The 11,438-nt window shown below is 42.0% G+C and overlaps 1 long non-coding RNA gene across 3 annotated transcripts; it reads left to right on the forward strand.

Annotated features, from left to right (window-relative positions):
* The first annotated feature begins 463 nt into the window (after positions 1-463).
* Positions 464-7,536, forward strand: LOC127294022 (uncharacterized). Of its 3 annotated transcripts, none has more exons than XR_011742846.1 (4): positions 464-1,050; positions 1,316-3,388; positions 3,482-3,746; positions 3,892-7,536. It is a non-coding gene; the product is annotated as an uncharacterized lncRNA (long non-coding RNA). The 3 variants fall into 3 exon arrangements; XR_007846336.2 differs by having other exon boundaries at positions 1,316-1,445; positions 2,282-3,746; XR_007846335.2 differs by having other exon boundaries at positions 1,316-3,746.
* Positions 7,537-11,438: the final 3,902 nt, after the last annotated feature.

The following is an 11,438-nucleotide window of genomic DNA, read 5'->3' on the forward strand; positions in this document are numbered from 1 at the left end:
TTTCTTTGATGGTTATTTTATTTGTAGGATCGATTTTCATGAGAATTTTTACTAAAGAATCCTTTTGCGCTAGATTTTATAGAAAATCTAACATCCACTCATCTCTCTTTTTCACAATCCTATGATTTTACTGTAGTGCAATCCAGTAAACTTTGGTTCATATCAATTGTTGTAGAATTCAAGTGAACATGACATTGCAATCCCGCGTTTTCATATTCCTGCTCCCTATTCTACAAATCAAACATGCCCTTGCCTTTAGCTGTGTTTGTTTGCTCAATAAAAATCAATTTTAGGTGTAGAAGAATTTTTATTGAGCAGGAATCTAACGTTGTATATGATGCCCCCCATGGATCTTGTTTGGTGGTGGATCTCGTCCGTCCGTTCGTCCAGGGCGCTGAGGCCCTCCCGCAGACCCACTTTTTATCCATGGGTCCTGTAAAGCCCTCTCGGCCCAGCCTCTCGCGTCGCGCGTGCCTGCGAGCAGAGGGAAAAGGGCACCCGTCTCCTCCCCCAATCCCCTCCTCCTCGGCCGCCGCCACCGCTGCTCGTTTGGCTGGCCGCCAACCTCCTCTTCGCCCCTGCTTCTCGCCGCCGGCGACTGCGGCCACCGCTGTATCGTGCGGGTATCCCTAATCCCCGCGCGTGGGTGCTCCTCCCCATCCCCTCGTTCTCCTCCTCTCCCAATCTGGTCACTTCTCTCCTCTCCAGCAATCCCCTTCCTCCATTTCATCTCCGGTGAGCTGCCGTCCCTCGCGTCCTCCCTCTCCGGGTCATCAAGGCCAAGGATGAGAGCGAGGTCCTCATGGTAGGCAAGCTGGTGCTGCAGCTCGGCTCTAGCATGGCCGCGCTTTCTACAGAGTTCGTCGGCTCCGGCGAGGCATGGAGGTGGGCGTCGGGCGTGGCCGTCCTCAGCGGTGCGCTGGCCGCGCCGGTGAACACGATGGAGCACGAGTTTTCTTCCCTCTTGCGAAATCTTGAGCTAGGGTTTGTGGGGGCAGCAGATTCCTGAGTCCACGCCATGAAATCGAGAGCAGGAGGTGGTGCCTTCTGGTAGGTTTTGATGTGCTTCTCATTCTTCCCCTTTGATTTTTTGCAGCCATGGAGCTCCTTTGCCATGGATTGGTTGAGGTGTGCTTCTGGTTGACCCCTGCAGATTCGATTTGTTTTGCTCCTTATTACATCTCTCTCCCTCTGAGATTTTTTCTTCTTGGTATTTTACTCTTCTTCCTATCTGGAAGCGTTTTGGGTCTCTGACCTTTTTTGTTTCTTTTCGATCTCTTCATTACCTCACCGTTTCTTCCAAAAAAAATTGCAGGTCACTGTCTTCCTGGAGATTACCGCCTTGGACCTGCATCTCGTGGTACTGCTGTAGCACCAATGCTACAAGATGTGAGGGCCTTTCTCTAAAATCATGAGGGCAACACTCGGTTAAGCTATCCACACAGGTTTAATTTTGCAACATTGACTTTCCTCAAAATATGTTTTGTTGTTTTGGTGGTGAGCAGACTAAATGTAGTACTCCATTTTGATGAATTGATGTTACCGTACTTTTGAGCAGCAAAAATTCTATCGCTTATCCTGATGGATTTCTTGAACGAGTTGTTGTTACTTGTAGCTTGTTACAAAATACAGATCTGAATCTGACCAAAATATGACCTTTTTCTTAAGTTTCCTAATGTGTTTTTAGGAATCAAAACACTTGTTCTGTAAAAGGATAACATCTCCCTTTACTTTTACTATTGCGTATGCTTCTTTTTCTTGCTGGATCGAGCAAGCACAGTAAGAAAAGAAGTTGTATCAAATGCATTCTGCACTAGCAGGTTCATATGTCTGACATGCTTTTTTTTCATTAGAACTTGCAAGTGGACATCGAAAAGTGAAATATTCCTAATAACTTAGAACATATGTGTTGCTTTGTGGTTAATTGCTTTTCTTAATGGTTATTTGAGTTAAGTGTAGAGTTTAGAAATGAGTTGAACCATATTACTTCAGAGAAGAGATTATGCAACTGCATAGCTGTAGTAGTTGTACTACTTTTGAAACAATACAATTCGCTGTACATTATACCCAGGTCCAGGAAATTTCTCAAGTCAAGTACTATTACTATGTGCATTTAGCAACAACAAAATCATTGATTTAAATATTCATAAATAAAGTATCACTGTTTGCCAAACCTTCGCTTATGTAAAGCCCAGGTTATGTAGGACTGTATCTATATGGTTAGCTGCACAAGCACCTTCGTGTAAAGTTCCTTTGATTTTCTCACGTTCATTTTTTCCAGGTAGTCCATTGACAACCCATCCACGCCATCGTCCTCGCCTCACAATTTTCATTTGTTATGCATAGAGAACTTTTCAAGGTTGTATTTTTCTTTCGCAACTTTGCTGTGTTTTGAAATGTGCAGATTTCAGTCTCGATGATTATTTGGCTGAACATGACACCAATTCCCAAGCAATAGAGATGGTGTGACAGTAGGATAATGTACCTGTCCTTTTTTTGTTCATATAGTTTACCGATACAATTATGGTATGCGTATGTAACGACCAATCTCAGAAATAAGTAGAGTTAGGGCGATTGAGGAAATATGATGGAAAATTATAATTACATGGTCATCCCAAATAGGGATGATTGAATAGAAAATCTATATCGTTATTAGTTCATGAAAGTACGCATAATGTGATAACTTGGATGTTTATGTTCAAGAGAAGGTGCTCTGTTTGGTAGCTATTTATCTCATTTTGGCTGCTTGTTTTCAACTTGATTTTAAGGTATTAGTTCTTCAGTTACCGTTAAATTTTCTTTTGATATTGGTTCATATTACTGAGTAATAAATATTCAAGTAAGAACATTATAATTTCATGTACCATCAGTAACCTCTTACGACATACTCCTATGTGATATGAATTGATAATTTCCTGTTGCATGAACATTGTCCATTATGGTGTCTCCTGTAATATGCTTTGTTTCTCTGTATGTAAGTTTGTCAAGAGATCGGGTAAATATAGGTCCTCATGCAAAACCTTAATTTGTAAACTATTGATCCCTTTTCTCGTGAACCATTTCTTTCCTAAACTTTAACATGTCTCCCTTATATTTGTGATATTTAAAAAATAGAAGGGAATCATCCAACATATATTCTTTCTGATCTTGGTTCTTTATTTGCATCCATATTTATTGAAACGTGTCTACATATTTACTAATTCATAGGAATGCAGAAAATATAACATGTGTATTAAGTCCTGCTAGCTACAGTCTCTGGCTCAGAGGAGGTCTTCTGATAGCATTTTCGGTGACGAGCATTCTTTTGGACTTTTTAGAAGCAATTCTTAGGCGACGAGCATGTTGAATCTACATAGATTGTTTTCAGGGTCATACACTCTTCCAAAAGGTCTGTTGGTTGATACAGTCATATGTCATTTTGCCTTTAATAATCAAAATTGGTGTCTCATTCTCAAACTTCTCTTTGTTCAACCACTTAAAGAATTCTTTGATGGCTTCTGTGACAACATTTTGAAGAAAAGCTGCATTTAAAAGCTCAGTGATGAAGCCATTGAAGATGCCCTTGAGAAGGTTCAACACTACCTTTTGTTTTACTGATACTATAAATTTATAGAATAAGGAACTCAGGTTTGACACACAAGGTGTGGAACCGTGAGAAGATCATCATCATCCCCGGCCACTCATCTTCACCAGCGACGAGCGGGCGAACCGATAACTGGGGACTTCTGCAACGAGTGGAAGATTAGGTATGTTTATGCCATCAAAGACCTCATCCATTTTGGAGTATGCCTTATTGATTAGTCCCATTCATTTTTTTAATGTGGGACCATTTTAGATTTTATTTATTTAAAATAATATTTGTGTACTCAAAAGATTACACTTATGTTGTAGGAAAATTCACAATAGAGAGGTGTTTGCCAGATTGTGCCCGCTCAAGAAGGCCCGCTGCTGACTAGATGAGGTATTCTACTGACCGCTTGTGGTTTAGTGGTTTAGCAGTATTGTCTTAACCTGCTCTAATACTTGTATATGTTCTCCTTGGTACTGATTTTCACACGTGCAATGCTGGAGCTTTTGGTCAATTTGCAACTGGAATTGAAAATACTAATGCAGGTTTGATATTGGGACTAGAAAGGTTCTTCTCAAGGTATGCAAACAAGTTTAGGTACTCCCAGATATAATTGACATAGTCTTAAATGATAAAGTAAAAAGATGTATCTTTCTTTTAGATGTTATTTTCCATCTTACTGTTATTTTCCATCTTACTGCTAGCACAGTTTCCTACTGTGTATTAATATAATTTAGTTAGCTTTCTGATAGTTCATTAGAATAGCCAGTCTTGCATTTTTGTGACTACTTACAGTAGTTTCTTTGGATCGTCTTCTTGGCTGCACCAAGCCTTTTAAGTTTATAAAAATTAAAATCCCCATTTTACATGTCTAAAATGAAAAACATGTGGCTTTTGCCACTGAGTGAAATTGCTATTTTTTTCTTGAAAACGCAATTTCATTTCATTGAAAAGATAGAGTTTACAATCCTCCGAGTAGTTCTGCCATCAACCTGGGATGTCCACTAAATACATGTAACTCTGTTGTAAATTGCTATTTTTGTACTGTCATATTTTACATAGTCTGTATATTTTTCTGTACACATAGCTTCCTGTCTAGCAAAATGTCTAGGCAGCCAGGGTTCAGAGACTCACCACCTATCTTAATAATAGGGGTTCCTCCCCATGTTAGTTTGTTTTTGGTCTTTCGAAAAAAAGAAGTCAGTCATGAGCAAGTGCTTGATAAAAGATAGGTTGTCGTTCAGGTGTGTTTATGTACTATCATACCTATGGTCTGGTTTGGTTGTAAGAAGCAGCTCCGCAATTAGTTAATATAAGCCGTTCCTCAATAGGTTCTTAGTTCCTAGAAAATTTGGCTTTACAATTTTGCTAGCAAATGATACGTGTGAGTTGCAAAAATAACACATTCATTTCTTATTTAGTGTGTGAACTCAAGGGAGATGACCATAGAAAGATAGAGCGGCTATTTATGAATATAATTTGGCTGACTAAAATTCAACTTGCTTTGTAGTTACTTTGGTTCCACATATATTTACATTTTAGCCTACTTTGTCCAGTGGCTCAAAGTAGACCCATGTCCCTCTTTCCAACAACTTTTTTTGTTAATAGAGTGAGCTACAACATTTAGTTTGTGCGTAGTTTTTAGTGAGCAGTGCTTTTGTTTACACAATTTGTACTCTTTTCTATATGGCATTTAAGTCTTTCCTTGGCCCTGCACCGCCTCACGTGGCATTGTGTTCGGCCATATATGTTCACCCGAGTTTTAAATGAGGTATGTCATGTTGCTTCTCTTTGTCTGTTCATGCAAAGTTCAGTATTCCTGTTCCTAGAATAATCTATGGATAAGAAAGATAGAAAGTATTATAGCAACCATTTACACCAACATTAACTCAGAGTTCCTTCTTAGTCACTGAAGGATCAGACTGTAAAATCGGTGAGAAAATTTACAGATTATCATGGTTTGCAAGAAGCATTAAAAATTGCTAAAGACTTGAAGCGTTTATTTAAATAAATAATCCATATAAATAGATTCATCATTTTATCTTTGCATATAGATAGATGCATCATTTTATCTTTGGTTAGGTTTGAAGCATTTATTTTTGTAGTATTTTATTTTCTTATTCCAGAAAAATAATTCATCGTACTTGATTCTCTACAACCCTGTCTATCTTCTTAGTCCGGAAGAAATAACTTTGTACTTGATTTTTCTACTCCCCCTTTTATCCTTGCATAAAAGAAGAATTTTTATTAGCTCTAAAAGGCTCTTTGGATGCACCATCGTTGGTCATTACACAGTATATACCTCACTTTGGGAAATTTGCCGTATTGCTTGGTTTCACTTTGTTTGGTAGATACATATATATGAAAACATGGCTATGATTTCTGTTCATTTTAACTCGAGTCTCCGGTTCTATCTGCAGGTACTAAGGGCATGTACAATGCGGCGCTTAGCACATGCGCTAGGGATAGTAATCCTGGCCGTTTTGATCAAATCCCTGCCGATCCCAGGATACAGCTTACATCGGCTCTTACCCATGCGCCGATCTAATAATGATCTGACTTTTTTCCTTCGTATTGTCATCATGCTTTTTGTTCATACTAGAATGGTCCTCCTTGCTTGATGCCTGAACCATTACCAAAGAGTATTACGTAGGAGGAGCTAGCCGAGCTAGCCATTGAATTAATTACAGCCTGGCCAATCCACTTTCGGTATATTGGGTGACTTCTGATTCCTTACCTACTTGGAAAATGGTGCTTTAATATACCACTCATTACTCTGAAATTAATTAACTAAAATATTTTATGCTTCCATAGATCTGCCTAAAATTACCTTATCACACAGTAGCTTGGCATTTCCTACTAGCCGTGTCAGAAAGATTATTCTTTGCCTTCCATCTGGTTATGCCATGGAAATAGGAATCGATAGTTTCATTGTCGTTCAAGCTCCAAGGTAGTTCTTTTGTTTTGACACTGCATGCTTTGCTGCTCCGATATATCCATCATATTTTAATTATCGGTCACAAAATATATTTGGGGTTGTAATAGCTACACCTGAAAATCATGTATATTATTTTTTGGAGAAGCCATCTTTTTAAAAGCAAATGGAAGTTATGTCAAAATTGAGCTCTGTAGTGTGGTCAAAGATTGGTCTTTTTTAATCTACCACTGAGATGCTCTCCTTGTTAAAGGTATCAACTTGTCAGTATACCACCAGCTGAAGTAAGTTGAGAGTAACACATCTCATGAGGGCTAGCTATTTAGATCTTGCATCCACAAAGACATCAAAAAATATGAAATAGATGAAACTACAATTTGGTAGCAAATTGAACTGTATTTCATGGAGAACTATATTTAGTTGTGTCGCTTCAGGTGGTAAGATAAGATTCTTTTAGACCATTTCACTTCCAAACTAAAAACGTTGAATATCTGTAGAATGGTTCATGCTTTCTTTGTGTCTTTCATTGGACTACAACCTTTTAATTTGAATCCTCTCTGATGTGTGCAGACATGGACTATTTTCAATGGGTTCCAAGTTCCGAAATCAGCTCCTCTCTTGATGTATTGTTATGCTATTTCCGCACCATTGTAAACATTTTGAGTAGCTCTTATCGAACAACATATCTCGCACTTTACACTGTTGGACCCTCTCTCATGATGAGTTCAGAAGTAATTATGTTAGACTTGGCTGCCGCTTGACAGTGATTTATATTATTGCTTGGCTAAAAAGGATTAGAGGTACATTATATTTTTCATGTGATTAGTATATTCTAAATGATACAATACCCAAAATACTTTACCCAGCGATTGACTATGTGAAAGGTTGGGTGGCCTATGGACTGATAGACTTATTTTCTGACTATTATCATCGATTTGTATAAATACTTGATGCATTTTCGATGACGGGTCTTGAAACCAGTTGTAACATATTCTTCTATTTATATGGCTGTACATAAGCGCGTTTGCTACTATGTCGTGATTTTGTGTATTTTGTTTATCCTAATTTCATCCTATTGACTTTGTTTTGAAAATCATTTAGCCACGTTACACAATGTGTAAATTGTCACCTATTCTACGGGGTCGTGCGCCAAGGCGCACATCTAAATCTAGTATATGTAATTCATGCTGTACTTTGCAAGCGAGTTGAATACAAGTTCGACGCTTCTGGCGCCCTTCCCCGTTCAAAAAAAAAGAAAAGAAAACTCCTCTCGGAGGTTTTCTATCGCAATGATTGGAACACGTGCAAAACATATGGAAGAAGGCGATTTGCACAAAAATAACCCAAAAGTTAAAGAAAAGCACAGACTGACCCTCCGGCGAAACTATTTCACCAATCTAACCCTTTTGTGTGGCGCCCCTGTCATCGGTGCCACCTATGCCAGTGTGGCGCCCCTCCTGCCGGCGCCACACACCCAGCCGACGTGGCGCCCTCGACGCTGAGCTGGTGCGCCCATCCGACGTGGCAGCATGTGTGGCGCCCCTTCCAACGGCGCCACACATGCACTTGTAATTGCCCAAAACATACTGTGAGACAATTCGTCTGGGACTTAGCCGTTTTGCGACTCTGTTTGTGTGGCGCCGATGCCACGGGCGCCACACTAGCATGTGTGGCGCCGATGCCACGGGCGCCACACATAGAGCCTCGCCAAAACGGCTAAGGACTTATCGTCCGGAGCCCCTGGATGTTTTCGACCCAATAATTGATGTAAGTTGGCATGTGTGGCGCCGATGACATGGGCGCCACACAGTGTAGTGTGGCGCCAGTGTGAAGGGCGCCACACATTAACTTGTGTTAAAAACATGAAAAATCTTACCAAACTCCAACAGTTTTCATTGGACACAACAAGTAGCAATCTCAGAACAAGTAGCAATCTCAGAACATAGCAATCTCAGAAGATGTAGTCTACATCGTAGCAATTAAATTCAAACAACAAGTACCATTACAGACATTGTTCGAAATGACCTAGGGTTCACAACTCGATAATTATGAAGAGTTCACAACAACACGTAGCACATCCTAGTGTCGTCCTCGACGTGCCGTCCTCGCGGGCTGCTTCCGGACGGCCATCCTCTTCGTCCGCTGCCGTGGCTCTTGTTGCTGCTGCTCCTGCTGCTCTTCCTCCTCTGAAGAGAACGGCTCGTCGTTCCTCATCCTCGACAAAGATGATCTCCGCGGCGGCCCCTCATCCTCCTCAGTGACAACCTTCTTTCCTCGGTTGACATAATCTTCCGGTGTGTACCGGTTTGGAGCCTTGCCCCTTGGCTTGAACTGGTAAGCTGACCGTGGGGCTTGCTTGGAGGTATGCTTTGGAGGTATGCTTTGACTCAGAATTAGCTCGTCCTCAGGAATCTTCACAAACATGAACACATGAGATTACAAAAGTTGAAATTATTAAGAACATGTTTGACAGCAACAAAATAGTCCATACCTCCCGCTCTTCTGAAGAGGAAGATGTAGCGATTTCGCCTTCGCGGCAACCTAGCAAGCTGGCTAACCGCCGCATCTTTCGTGTAGTGTTCTGCGTCATGGAACTCATGGTTACAAAGCCACCACAACATAATAGCGTACATTCAAAGTTGGTGATCATACCTTAATGAAATGCCGCAACGGTCCGATAGGCTTTTCATCTGTCCCGCTCTGCTCCCACATAATCTCGCACTCGTGAGCTGTTTTTTTGATCTCCTCCCGCTGTGACAAATATAGCATACACAATTGAAGCGAGCACATGGCAATCTAGATGATGTACTAGTTAGTGAGAGAATCCATTACCACGAAGTTCAGCTCCAAAGCAATAGAAGTCGATCTCCCTCTGCGAGCAAAGGTGTCGTGCTGGCTTTGCGCAACCTCATCGAACTCGATGGGGTCGTCCAAGATGTCCTCAGCATACGCATGCTTCACTAACTCGATACGCGTGTTCTCATGGAACCACTCGAGGTAGTTGTTGAAAGCGGCCAAGTCGTGAGGCACAATCTCCTCAGGGCCAGCATTCCGTGTCGCTTCCAAACAGTGTTGGAACGCTGCGACGTGGCCGCTATGATGGACTGGCCAATTTGTGATCTTCCTCTGCCGCTGCCTATCAAGCCTGCAATAATCAAGAAGTTAGTTTGTACCTCTTCTATCAAGAATCTTCCATCGCATGATTCCAGAAGTTTACCTATGAAGCGTCTTGTCCGTGTCTTGCCACACTGGTGGGCACTCCTAATACAGCCCAAACTATCTCATCACTCTTTGCGGCTGGTGGTGTTCAACAAGCCACATGCATATGAGTGGGCAGCGCATAAGCCAGAACCGCGCCTCCTCCGTGCACTTGTGGTTGAGGTCAGGCATCCCCGCGCCAATACGGTAGTAGGTACCATATGGCTCCCATTCCACCTGCAGCATACAAATATTTGAGAATTTAGAACATGCCAGTACAATCAATGAAAACTAGGATTGCAAAAGAGTGATCGGTTACCTGCTCAGCGGTAAGAGTGTCCAACTCCGCAGTGTACTGCCTGTACATGACCATTGGATCGCTACTCATCTCCAAGACATTGTCCCAAAGGTATGCCCAAGTGGGCTCCCAATCAAGGTTCTCATGGTGATGAGGCCATGGCCTCTCCTTGAGTGTCCTGGGACGCCCAACTGATAGGCGGTCCCAGCTCCATACGGAAAGTAGGAGCATGCTTCCACCAATACCGCCGCTCCCAGTCCTGCTCCCAGTCCTGCGACAAGCTTCGTCCAACTGCGCACATAAGACATTTGGTTAGTACTTTGTCTAGCATACTACTATAGAAAAATAGTACATAGAACAAATCATCACCTGCCGGTAGAGGTAGGCAAGTGCCGTTGTTCCCCAACTCCACCGGTGATCCAACACCGTAAGCGCCTTCAGCCAACACGAATGGGCCAACTTCCCCCCACTGTCAGGAAAGAGAGTTCTCGAAATCATGTACCATAAGTACACGCGGGTGTACGTCCTCCGAGTGTCCTCGTTGGCCCCTTCCGGGCATTGTCCAAAGTTAGTCCTGATCCAAGAGAAAGACGCGCCGGCGGGAGCTCTCTCCTTTGGATCTGCTGGCGGCGGAGGAGCCCTGCCAATAAGCGCCTCCATTTGCTGGCGCCACCCATCAGAAGCTGTGTTCATACACAGTGGCTCGCCCTGAATAGGTAGTCCAAGGATCATGGAAACATCCTGGAGAGTAGGGGCCATCTCGCCGGCCCTCAAGTGGAAGGTGTGAGTCTCCGGCCTCCACCGGTCGACAAGGGCAGTGAGTGCCGAGGGGTTCATGTTCGGCCCCCCACGGCTTACAAGGGATATGAACGGCATAAGACCGGTAGGCTGGATGAACTCCGTGTACCTCTCGTCATACGGTATATCCACTGTGCCATGGTAACGAATCTTCAAAGGGTGAAGATCCGTTGTCCTCTCCGTCATATGAACAGCCCGGTGATCCCTGTCGTACTCTTCATCCAGGAGCCACACCATCCTACATGTTTACACAAATACAACATATTATGAGCCATTCATAACAAATATGAGCAACACATACATGAGAATATATCCAAATAAGCCATCACACATACATTCATATCTAGGCATTCCTAACAAATATGAGTTATTCCATCAAGAATACTAGGCATATGTAACACATTTGAATGCATTTGCTAGGCAAATATTAGGCATTTCAACACATACATACATAGAACTTCAACACATACATGTAAAATTTCATATCTAGGGTTCCAACAAATCTAGGGTTCATATCCAAATCCACCAACATATCCAAATCTAGGGTTCATATCCAAATCCACTAACATATCAATGGTTCATATCTAAATCCACAAACATAAATTTCCATGTCTAGGGTTCATACCCAAATCTACCAAATC

The sequence above is a fragment of the Lolium perenne genome, chromosome 4 (genome assembly GCF_019359855.2).
Source record: "Lolium perenne isolate Kyuss_39 chromosome 4, Kyuss_2.0, whole genome shotgun sequence".
NCBI lineage: Eukaryota > Viridiplantae > Streptophyta > Magnoliopsida > Poales > Poaceae > Lolium > Lolium perenne.